This window comes from Drosophila miranda (assembly GCF_003369915.1).
Source record: "Drosophila miranda strain MSH22 chromosome Y unlocalized genomic scaffold, D.miranda_PacBio2.1 Contig_Y2_pilon, whole genome shotgun sequence".
Lineage (NCBI taxonomy): Eukaryota > Metazoa > Arthropoda > Insecta > Diptera > Drosophilidae > Drosophila > Drosophila miranda.
The window spans coordinates 18,862,719-18,875,579 of NW_022881614.1; the positions used below are offsets into that span (position 1 = coordinate 18,862,719).

General features: G+C 46.2%; 2 pseudogenes; both read right to left on the reverse strand.

Annotated features, from left to right (window-relative positions):
* LOC117185819 overlaps nt 1-2,667 on the reverse strand; it is a 42,061-nt pseudogene extending 39,394 nt beyond the window's left edge.
* A 2,863-nt stretch (nt 2,668-5,530) lies between these two features.
* LOC117192363 lies at nt 5,531-9,685 on the reverse strand (annotated as a pseudogene).
* Nucleotides 9,686-12,861: the final 3,176 nt, after the last annotated feature.

The following is a 12,861-nucleotide window of genomic DNA, read 5'->3' on the forward strand; positions in this document are numbered from 1 at the left end:
ATCAGTCTGAGCGTGACGTCGGGCGCTGCGGAGCCACTGCAAATTGATTTCTTGCTTTTGGCTACAAAAATGATCCGATCTGATCCAGATTCAGCAATCTGATAGATATGGTGATTATCTATGATTCTGCGTTTTTAGTTTTCTCGAATCTGCAATATTGTGGATGCAACAGATTTTCGTCCTTTGTGGGGGCGGAAGGGGGTGGGGCGAAATTCTGAGATATACGTTTTATAGTGAGATTTAACAGAAGTGCGTATACCAAATTTGGTTACTCTAGCCTTAATAGTCTCTGAGATTTGTGGATGCCCCAGATTTTCGTCCTTTGGCGGGGCGGAAGGGGGTGTGGCGAAATTTGGACACGAAACGGTCAAGGTCCGATATCACAGGAGTGTGGATACCAAATTTGGTTGCTCTGGCTCTTATAGGTTCTGAGATCCTTGAACTCATATTTTGCAATTGGCAAAACCGACCATGAAACCTGTGTGTTAGAGAGAGACAGAGCGAGAAAGAATAAAATTGTTTTCTTGATTCTGGCTATAATCATTATACGATCTGGTTCAGATTTTGCACTGTATAAGATATAGTCATTTTCTACGATTCTGCGTTTTTGGTTTTATCGTATCTTTAAAAATGTGGATGCCACAGATTTTCGTCCTTTGTGGGGGCGGAAGTGGGCGGGGCGAAGTTTTGAAATATTTTTGTAGCAGTGACATATCACAGAAGTCTGGATCCAAAACATCGTTGCTCTAGCTCTTATAGTCTTTGAGCACTAGGCGCTGAAGGGGACGGACAGACGGACGGACGGACGGACGGACAGACGGACAGACGGACAGACAGACATGGCTCAATCGACTCGGCTATTGATGCTGATCAAGAATATATATACTTTATGAGGTCGGAAACGGTTCCTTCTGGACGTTACACACATCCACTTTTACCACAAATCTAATATACCCCAATACTCATTTTGAGTATCGGGTATTACAAGGACAAAACGGAATCGAACAACACAAAAAATATGAACAGAATTACATACATCTCATCGAAATTTATGAATAATGGTGTGCGGTGCGAGTGTGGGCACAGGGTGTCACCACTCTGTGGTGATCCTTCGTAATCATTCCTTATCACACGAATCACCCCAATGCACGCACTCACACAACTGTACATTGATCGTGCACAACACAACAACAGTACAAAGGACATAGACATGGAGAGGGCATACGTGGGTATATGATGGATGGGTTTTCTCATACCGTTGATCGTTGGTAAAGGTTCCAAATGCTCCAGGACCGCTGACTCGGCGCTGAGTGTGTTTCACAAGCATTTTCTGTCAACAACGCCGCCGTCACGTCGCCAGCACTAGCACCACATCGAGTAACGGTGAAGTTACGCCACTCTCTCGCCACTTTTGACTTTTACCCGCTATCCTCTAACCGTTACAGTTGCCGTTAAACTCCTGATGTGGTGGCTGTTGGTGCCTTTTGTTGGGGCTATTCCGTTCTATAATGGACGCCCCGCGATGACTGATGCAATTCTTAACCCTGTTATGGGCATTTTTTAGGTGTTTATGTGGGTGTGTGTCTGTGTGTGTCTGTGTGTGGAGTGGGGGTGCAACTTCCGTTTCGATTTTTGGCATTAACTAACACACTAATGCCAAAATAAATTGATTTTCGTTGTGTGTTAGTCTATCTGTTTCACTCTCACTGCATTGCCTCCTGCTTGTTGTCCTCCTTCCGGGGTTTGGGGTTCGGTTATTTTGGTGGGTTCTTGGGTGTTAAGTAACGTAGGGTTGAATGTCTAAAAAGTAGCTCCTAAAATAGTTAACAGCACTTGCTTGTATTGCTTTCGGTTTTGCACGTTTCGCTTCGTTTCGATTCGATTCGTTATTCGTTATGCGGGTGTTTGCTTGGAGGTTATGTGTTCTAATCATGTATATCTGCCGGCTTGTATGTATAATAAAACCATATGTTGCTATTTATAGTTTAGTTCGGGTTGCAGCGTTGTTTGGGGTTATTCGTTTGTACTTTGGATTATAAATGTCGTTTTTCCTCTACGGTATCGTTATTGTTTTTGGTGGTGGTGTAGAAGGTGATGGTGGGGCTGGAACTGGAGCTGGAACTGGAGCTGAGGCCGAAGAACAAGAAGGGCTGGATTGGGTGGGCGGGATCAAGATCCGGATCCGGATCGGTGAATAATTTATCACAAAAAAACAACAACAACAGAGCCGGGGGATGATGGAGCGTTGTTACTTTGGCTTAGTTTCCTTACTCCGAAATGTATGCTATGGAATGGTAATGGGGGTTCGGATTCCTCCTTTTATCTCCTCTCCACTTTCACTTCCTCCTGCTCTTTGCAATTTAATGTTTGGTCATGAAAGTTTAATGAACGCACAGCGGGCAAGGTTTGGCGTTTCTGGCGTTGCGGTCGCTCTTTGGAGCGATGGAAGTGAGTCAGGTTAAGGCGTTTCGGTGCTACTCCCTCCTTCTCCTGCAGCTGTGCGGCCGAAAGTTACGTCAAGGCAGGCGCCACACAGGAAACCCAAAGCAGGTAGTTTTCCTTATATATATATATATTTTATGTGTGTGTGTGTGAGCGCGTATATCTCCTTGGATTCTAGCACGAGCGACACGACACGCGAGCGAGAAAGGATGCGGCTGGGCGGGGGCAAGGACCGGACCGGACCGAGTGGGGTCCCTCCTTGGCACGGCTTGGCGTGGCGGTGTCCTTCGCCGCCCAATTAATACATTAATCGACCTCGTTACTTATTCAGATGCAATTTGAAAGGCCTAGGTCGAGGAGGACTAGGGGCCGTGACTCGGAGTGTTACTCGGAGTGAGAGTGGGAGTGGGAGTAGTTTTGAGGATGCTCGGGCTCGTTTAGCGACATTATAAAAATAAATCCATATAGGTAGATATTTAGATTGGCGTATATGTTCGGCTACAGCTAGGTATCTTGTATATATCTTTTAGGTGTATATATTATATATGTATATATTGTATAAGAGAGCCAACTACTTGGTAGTTTTAGTTAGTCGTTAAGTGCGTTTATGTTGCGCCTACGAGTATTTGATTTGCTTCCTACTTGCGGAGACGCACGTCTCTCTACAAACTACGAGGTTAGTTCCATATTACTCTACGATCCAATCCAACGATTGGATAGGGGGGTACTCTCTATCTCTATCGCTATCCTTATCCTCCCAGCAGTGAACAAACGTCAACGAACTACGGTTTATACGGTTTATGTACGGTAGTAGTCTTTATAGCATATGTTATATGTATTGCCTATCTTTTACGAGTATATGTGTAGCACTTTTCTTTGGTATATATCGAGTGTCTTTGTATATTTTTAAAAGTAATCTTTATCCTGGTGAAATTTGGTTTTTGGTTTTTGGGGTTTGTTGTTTAAGATTTGCTCAATTTCATTGTTGCAGGTACATTGGTTGTTTTTTATTATTACTTCCTATACGTAGTTTTCTCCTCTTTCCTTTTCGCTTTCTATGTAGTTTTTTTTCTTTTGTTTGAGGCGTTTCCAGGGGGCCTCTGGCGTTGATTAAATAATTGTGCACGTTACGTTGATTTTCGTTTCATTTTTGGATTAACTTTCTGTTTTATTTTTTGGTTTTCTGAGACTTGTGCTTTTGTTTATTCCTTTTAGGCTTTTGTTTTGTCTTTTTTGCTAGTCGTTCCTTTATTTGATTATGTAATTATGCTTGGTTTCTTATTGGATATTGAACTGTGCATGTGTCTGTGTGTGTGTGTGTGTGTGTGTTTCGTGGGTTTGCGATAAACGTAAGTGGGTTCGTCATCAACATTTTCGCACATACACACGCCCACACACACACACGCACACGGCGCACTGTACGTGTGCGTGTGTATCGTATTCTTTTGAATGAATGAAACTTTAAACAAAATATTTAGGAAACACACACACAGACAACAAGCACGCCTAGAATCACAAATATCCGGGAAGACAGGCGAGCCGAGCACACTATTAACAACAGTCGTGTCCCGAAAAACAGACCACCCAAGATAGTGGGAGAGGAGAGAGAGGGAGAGCAGGAGGAGAACTTAAAGAAGAAGACGAAGTAGAGGTGAACTGAACTGTGAAGAGCGGGAGTGGGTGAGTGGGTGAAAGGGAGATTGAGAATAGGGGGAGTGGAGTGGGGGAGGAAGTGCACAGAACACGTTAAATCAATGCTTCTTTTGACCTCTATTACATTTCGTTCTTTCTGCTCTCTACCTCCCTACTCTCTGCGTCTGCTGCTACCTGCAACTTTTTTTCAACGCAACGCCCGTGTTACGGCACGTTTATCAAAAGCGTGCTGTGTTTTCGCACCCAGATGCCAGCTGTACACTACTCTCCATAGAGAGAGAGAGAGAGTTAGAGGTGAAAGTGAGAGGATACACTCAATTTCCGACTTATTACATTGAAATTTGATTCGATTTCTTTGGGGGGTTGGGGTTTGGGGTCGCGCTTCGTACTGCTTATCACAATTTGCTGATTTGGTTATTCCTGGAAAGTTTCACTGATCTATGCCGTCTGACAGCAGCGTACTTAAACTTTCTATTGGAATCTCTTCTTTATGTAACGAACGAACGAACGGTTAACGATATAACGGCACTCGCTAGTGCTTCTGCTACTCCTGCTGCTGCTGCTGCTGCGACACGAACGAACTCAGAGCGACAAGTGAAACTTCGCTTTCGCATGGCACTGACTTGCGCCGTGAGCCTGTGAAATTTCGCTGAAAATCGATAAGGACAGGCAAAGTCGCAAAGGACGGACCAAATGCAAAAGCAAAGTCACACAAAAACACAAAAAGCACATTCTTGTGTGTTTGTGTGTGGTTGCTAGAGTGAAATCGAGAGCATGCCGTGCGTGCTTGTGTGGGTGGCGTGGCAGTGAAAGTGCACATGTCCTTAGCACACTGCTGGCCATGTCACATTGAGAGAGGTTTCACGATGCTGTACTGTACTGTGTACCTCAGAATGCTTTTTCATTCTCTTTCTCAATTTTATCAGATATACACACAATTTAAAATATCCTAGCTCTATGCCGCATATAGCTCTAAGGCTCTACAGCTTTCGAAGATCAAATTTTGTTCTGAATTAAACTTTCCATCATCATCAATTACGGCCGCCAGTGTAACGCATACCATTTTAGCTGAGAGAGCGCGAGTGCGCATTTGTGTGTCAAGCCTCGCTCTCCGCTCCTCTCGGCACTCTCTCCGGGCAGAAACCTAACCCGAAGCCCCAGCCGAGTCCGAAATAGAGAATGAAAGGACAGCCGAGGCGGCCTTTGTTTTCTCGCTCTGAATGAAAGTCCGCCCGGCTGTGCCATCAGCTGGGCTTACGGCTGAGGCTGTGGGTGTGGGTGGGGCAGTAACAATTTCTCAATTGCGCTGCCACGCGAGGAGACGTCCTATGTCCAGCGTCCGAGTAAACAACTACCCGTACATGTGCGCGCGGCTGTGATAATGTGGCAGCGCGCACATGTTCGACCGTAAGGATAGAGCAGAACAGAGCGTGTCCTTACAATAAGCGGTGGCCGCAGACGGACATTTAATACCACAGCTTGGCAACAAACAACATGATAGCTATGAACACGAGGCGACACTCTCCGGTGTGGTGGCTAGCGGCGGCTGCTCCTCCTCGCACTTGGAAGTTTCCAAAGAAGAAGGTCCTGCGCAGCTTGAGCGACGGCAGTGGCTGGCACTGACCCGCGAACCACTTCCGGGTGTTGCCGTCGCTATCGCGGGACACGATGCAGATCTCGGCAGACAGCAGCTTGTCCTCGCCGTGCGACTGGAGGTCTGCGATGGGTATCTGGGCCGTTCGCTGGTTGTAGGCATAGTCAGCCTGGAAGAGAACTTCGTTGCCGCCGCTCCGGATGTACATGTTGAAGTCGGACACATCCGCCGTGGCAGACACATACCAGCTGAGCGTTAGATTGCCGGATTTGCTGCTGCATGGAATGGAGAAAGAGGAAACAGAGTGTCAGTGACTGACAAGTTGTCGGACAGTAGGTTTTGTGCTTACGTCTGAACTTCACGGAACCGGACATCTGTCAGCTGCCCGTAGTCGGTGCCCGTGTACATCTCCCTCTCGTCGTCGGCGCACTGCAGTAACTCGTCGTCCAGCTCCAGGAGGTACTTGTCCTTGGCCAGCGATGGTGTGGTGCAGAGGATGCTCCGCAGGTCCTCGCTGGGCGTCGTCTGTTGCAGCATAAAGTGCTTCAAGGGACGTGCATTGCAGCCGCAGTGGAGTGGATTGCCGGCCACCAGGATCTCACTGCCGTTGCGCATGCTGCCAACCAGCGAGGCGGACACATCCTCGAGGCTGTTGTTGGTCGGCGAATGTCAGCGACTGGACCTTCACCAGATTGGCAAAGGGCATGTGGTTTATCTGGTTGTGCGACAGATCGAGGCGGCTCAGGTTCTTGGGCAGGTCGAAGATGTGTTCCTCTGACTGGAGGTTCGTGAGCTCGTTGTGCGACAAGTCTAGGTGCTTCAACGAGGTAAAGTTGGAGAGGACGCCTCGTCGCAGATCGTTGATCTGGTTGTGGGACACATTCAGGTGCAGCAGCTTCTTGGTGCCGAAGGTGATATCGTAGGTAAGGACGGGCATCTGGTTGTAGCTCAGGTCTAGGTACTGCAGGTTGTACGGTATGCACTGGTGCGAAGGGAAGGTCTTCTTGGTGACGAAGCTGATGCGGTTGTGGCTCAAGTCCAAAGTCTCCAGGCTAAGCAGGTCGTCCAGGACGCCGTTCGTCTTGTTATCCAGCTTGGTTAGGGAGTTGTGCGACAGATCCAAAGTGCGCAGCGAATGCAGTCCAAAGAAGATGTCGTTCTGCAGGTGCTTGAGTCCGTTTGAAGACAGATTCAGGTTGAGCAACTGCAGCAACCATCGAAGGCGCGTTTTCTGTGGGCAAAATCGGAGATAAAATCGTTCGAACACCGTAGAGGAAGTATAATGAGGTACTCACCTAATTTCCACGACCTGATTGCCATGCAAATTGAGTTCAAATAGAACCGGCAGCTTGCCGAAGGCACTGCGCTCCAAGGAGGATATATTGTTGTTCTGAAAGCAGTTCGAAATATACTCCGAATGACCATTATTTCGCTACAATTAACTAACCTCTAAGTACAGATACTGGTGCGTTGACATGCCCGCCACTGCCTCCAGAGGTGGCCGGCTGATGCCATTGCTCTGCAGCTTCAGCCGCTGCACCACCAGCAGCCCTGTAAAACTCTGCGGGTCCAGGCTGTCACCCAGCTGATTGTGGTTCAGGTCCAGGTAGATCAATGAGTTCATGACCGGCCATGTGCCCGCTGGGATTGACGTAATGTTGTTGTGACTCAGATAGAGCTCGTTCAGCGAAATGGGCAGCTGGAAGAGCTTTTCCAGGCGATTGTTGTTCAAGTAGAGCTGCCGCATGCTGGTCATCTTGACCATTGAACCACGCACCACTGACACCAGCTCGTTGTGACTGAGATCTAACAGCAGCAGTGTGGGAAGGGTACCAAAGGTGGAGGACTTGATTTCCCGCATTCTGTTATAGCTCAGATCCCCGGTCCGGAGCGAGAAAAGAGTCTGAAAAACCCCGTTGAATATGATGGAAATATTGTTGTGCGACACATCGATCGTGTGAAGCTCGTACAGCTTGGGAAAAGAGTTCTTGTGGATCTCCCAGATGTTGTTGTGCGAGGCATTCAGCACTTTCAAACCCGTCATGCTCTGTATCGGTATCTGAAAGACAAACAAGATTAGTTACCAAGTCTAGGTCTATTCAAAATGGGTTTTTACTTGTGCCAGGCTGGTCAGACCATTAAAGCTCAGCTGGAAGGTCGTGGCAAAAGTGTTCTCGTCGAAACTGCGGCGCGAGAAGTTGGTCAGGCGGTTGTGGGATAGGTCGAGCGTGGTTATGTTAATACAGTTCTCAAAGGCGCCCGTTTCAATCAGTTCCAAGGCATTATGCGAGACATTTATCACCGCCTGGTAGATGTCCTTAAACGAGTTCTTCTCGATCTTCGTGATGTTGTTCTCCGCCAGATCCAAGAGCTGAAAATATACAAGTCCATACAGTTTACTCATTCTTCGGTTGACATTCTGGTTGGGTACGTACCTCCACATAGTTCATTTGAGTAAACATTTGATACTCAACCTTCTTCAGCTGATTGCGGGCCAAGTCAATTGTTCCAATGCGGGCCACCGACCCGAATGTGCCGCGACCAATCTCCGTGAGCATATTGTCGCTGAGAAATAGGCGGCGCAGAAAGCGCATGCCCCGGAAGCTGTTCGCATCCAGACGAGGTATGCGATTGTGGGCAAGATTGAGCACTTTTAGCACGGAGTTCCTGGCAAACTTTCCGCGGCTCATCTCGTTTAGGGCATTGTGCGAGACATTACACCAGCCCAGTTTTGTGAGATCGGAAATGTGTTGCGCCTCCAGTTTCTTGATCCCGTTGTGACTTATATCCAAGAGCTCCAATTCCCTGAGATTCTTAAACTGATTTCGTTTTAGGTTCTCCAACTGATTCCCATGCAGGTCGAGATTATTCAGCTTGCGCAGAGGCTGAAGTGTCTCAATGGGTAGATCGCTCAGCAGTCCATTGGTCAGGCGCAACGTCTCCAGTCTATTGGTGATCTCTTGGCCAGCGAAGAGATCTTTAGGAAGCTGCTCAAAGGCATGTCCTTTGATCACAAGTTTAGTGGTCTTTCCCAGTATCTGAAATCACAATTATTGATCGACCATATTTCAAGGTATTTTCGTTTCCTATTTATATTTACGCCAAATCCCAGGGGTCCAACATGGCTCAAATTAGTGCCCAACAAGTGGAGCTCCTCCATTGTGTTGTTCACGCCATAGAACACGTAATCTTCGATGGTCGCCAGAGGAGTCTCCTCAATGATCAGGATGCGGGCTTTGATATTGGCAAACATAGGACCGTACAAACGAACTGGCAGAAATAACAGGCTATTAAGTATATGAATCCCAAGTAAAAGAGCAGTACGCACCAAAGTTACCCCTGTAGATGGTCAACTCCTCGACGGGAAAACCGAAGGAGGCCAAGTTCTGCAGAGCCACGGAGAGCGTAGCCAGGTTCACTTTCTCGCAGCGCACAAAAATTCCCTCATCGCTGCCCTTAATGCAACTGCACGGGTAAAGCACCTTGGATCTGTTTCAAATACTCGCGAAATTATTTTAAATTTATTATTAAGAGTTGAAAGACACCTACTTCTTGGGACACTTGAACTTGGGCTCGCCGTTCACATACTCAGCGCTGGCCACGGCCAACAGCTGCAGCAGTATGAGACTGCGCAGGCGTAGCGTAATCATGACGAGGTGTGGTGTGGTGTCGTCAGCGTTTCACTTAGCCCATGGCCAAGGCAAAAGAAAGTTTGTTGCTCAAGTCTTTTGTTGGTCCTTCTTTCAAAGCTTAGATTCTTTTTCCGATATTTCCCAAAGGCGCCAATAGTTTTTAAGCTAAGAAGAATTTCTTAGATTACACAACGGCGAACAAAGGTAAATTATTTCATTGTTTCGACTCACTTTTACTTTTTGCTTTTATGGAGCAACAGGTTTTGTTAGTCGTTGGACGAATGCCGTGCAGTGGCTGTGAACAGGGTGTTTTGCCTCCGCCTGAGCGGAGCGACGCCTTCAAGGCAGGACAGTGAGTCATGGTGCGAGGCCCAGAATGGTAATTTTATAACAATTCAATTTATATAAATTTATTATATTTTTTTTGTTTATACCCGATACTCAAAATGAGTATTGGGGTATATTAAATTTGTGGTAAAAGTGGATGTGTGTAACGTCCAAAAGGAATCGTTTCCGACCCCAGAAAGTATATATATTCTTGATCAGCATCAATAGCCGAGTCGATTGAGCCATGTCTGTCTGTCCGTCTGTCCGTCCGTCCGTCTGTCCGTCTGTCCGTCCCCTTCAGCGCCTAGTGCTCAAAGACTATAAGAGCGAGAGCAACGATGTTTTGGATCCAGACTTCTGTGATATGTCACTGCTACAAGAATATTTCAAACCTTTGCCCCGCCCACTTCCGCCCCCACAAAGGTCGAAAATCTGTGGCATCCACAATTTTAAAGATACGAGAAAACTAAAAACGCAGAATCGTAGAAGATGACTATATCCTCTAGAGTGCAAAATCTGAACCAGATCGTATAATTATTATAGCCAGCATCAAGAAAACAATTCCATTTTTTCTCGCCCTGTCTCTCTCTAACACACACGTAGCATAGGCGGCTTTGCTTAGAGTAAAACATTAGCGCCTAGATCTCAGAGACTACAAAAGCTAGAGCAACCAAATTTGGTATCCACACTCCTAATATATCGGACCGAGACGAGTTTGTTTCAAAATTTCGCCACACCCCCTTCCGCCCCCGCAAAGGACGAAAATCTGGGGATATTCAAAAATCTCAGAGATTATTAAGGCTAGAGTAACCAAATTTGGTATCCGCACTCCTGTTAGATCTTACTATAAAACGTGTATCTCAAAATTTCGCCCCACCCCCTTCCGCCCACACAAAGGAAGAAAATCTGTTGCATCCACAATATTGCACATTCGAGAAAACTAAAAACGCAGAATCATAGATAATGACCATATCTATCAGATTGCTGAATCTGGATCAGATCAGATAATTTTTATAGCCAATAGGAACAAATCAATTTGCAGTGGCTACGCAGCGCCCGACGTCACGCTCAGACTGATTTTGTCTCTCTCGCACGCACTCTTTGTCGTGTCGTTTAATATTAGCGGCGTCTGCCGGAGGAGAGCCATACTGACTTAGTATCGGGTATAACCGTAGAGTTGCGGTCTCCGCAGCAACTCACAACGTTCCCCCTCGTTTTTTTTTAGGATTTAAGTTACCAAGCTACCCATGAGTAGCGTGGGATTATTTGGCCGCCCGCCTTTTGAAGGTGGAAATTGCCAAGTCAAAGAATAGAAGATGTTGGAGTACTGTTTATAGCTTTACATCAATTTCGTCGATTAAGTTAATTAGTGTTTGGTACGCGCTGATGTTTTCTTTTTCAAAGAATTTGTAAATATCATTATATTTTCTTAGAGATGGGAAGTTTTGCCTTGTTGTGTTGTACTTTGTACAATTGAAAATTAAATGCGAGGCGTTATCGATACTATCGCATGTATCACATATGTTACTAGGAACTACATGCAATTTGGCGAGAGTGTGCCTATCGAATGCGTTACCACTAAGCAGTCTGTTGATTCTTTTAGCGTCAATGGCTTTAAGCTTAGTTTTATTTAGGAACCACGGTTTGGATGATGTTGAGGGGAAAAGCGAGCAGTAACCTCGGTGCTTGATACTAGCAAACTCGGCGTATTCTCTCTCCCATTCTGCTTTTAAGATTCTGTGTATTTCGCACATAGCGTCTTTAAGGTTCCATTTAACCACTGTGTATTTTCCTCGTCTGTGGGCTTCTTTGGTTGCTGCGTCAACTGAAGTGTTCTGAGGGATGTTAGCGTGTCCGGGAATGTAGTGAACCTCTACAGTTCTTAGATGTGGATTTTGTTGGATCTTTTCTATGATTTTGTGGGCGATAGAGTTATCCTGAATGTTCTTCGCCAGAATGAGGGCCCCGTTTCTGCTGTCTGTCAGGAGCGCGACACGAGGAAAATTGTACAAAATAGCATGGTCTAATGCCTTCTCGATAGCAAGGAGCTCGGCGGACAACGAGGAAAGGGTTTTGTGCGTGTAATAGCTATCTAAAAAACCTGTCCTATCGTGCAGGAAAGCGGCGCTGGAATGCCCATCTGCGACTGACCCATCCGTGTAATAGATTTCAAAACCACCCTTTGTCAGCTGATCCTTCTTTTCCCCGTGGAGCAGCATGATACCTGCCTGGTCTATAGCGTGCTTGTTGGGTGCAGAACGCTTGAAAAATTCTAAGTCGGAGCTAATTTTAGTGCAAAATGAAGCTGTGTTCTCGAAAACCTCAACTCTATCTATTATGCTGCCAAACTCCCGATATGCCTTAGCGTAGCCCGTGTTTAAATCCCTATTTGCTGACACTGTTTCACTTGCTGGGAGATTAAATGCAAACACCTTAACCAACTCTTTCGCCGCCAGGAATCTCATCCTGTAGTCCGGGGGAAGTTCTCCTGCCATGTGATATATGATAGGAACGGGAGTGCAGATTATCAGACCCAGCGACTTTCTGAGGTGATGGTTGCAGTGGGATTTGATTTTGGCCAAGGCAGATTTGGACAGGTTGCAGAATGATGAGCACGCGTACTCTAGCCTACTTCTGACAAATGCCTTGTAAAATATAAGCCCTCTTTTGGGGCTGATACCATAGTGACACCCACTGAGTAATCTGAGAAACGCACAGTTTCTGTTCGATTCCGAGATGGCCAGATCAATGTGACCAGAGGCTGAGTTGTTTGCTGAGATAGTCCTGCCCAGGGATTTGATCTGCTCTACTTGTCTGATCTCAACTCCTTGATGCGAGATATTTAGCGCAGCTCTACGATTGTTGAAGTAAATCACTTTAGACTTCACCGGATTGAATGACAGGATTAGCCTATTGCATTTTTATTCGAACTTATCTATACTGTCTTCCAGCACACCTTTCGCAATGGATACGTCTTTATGAAAACAAACTATGAAAAAGTCATCAGCATACTGAAACAGTAAGCAGTTATGACTGTTAATATCATGTAGTTCGGCTGTGTAAAGGTTAAAAAGGGTTGGGCTGAGACAGCTACCCTGGCTAACACCTCTGTTCACCTCTACCTCGCTTTTGCCCTTTATGAGAATTCTTCTGTTAAGGAAGCTGGAGATCCAAGCCGTGAGGCTTGTATTGAACCGCATATACCTCATCCTG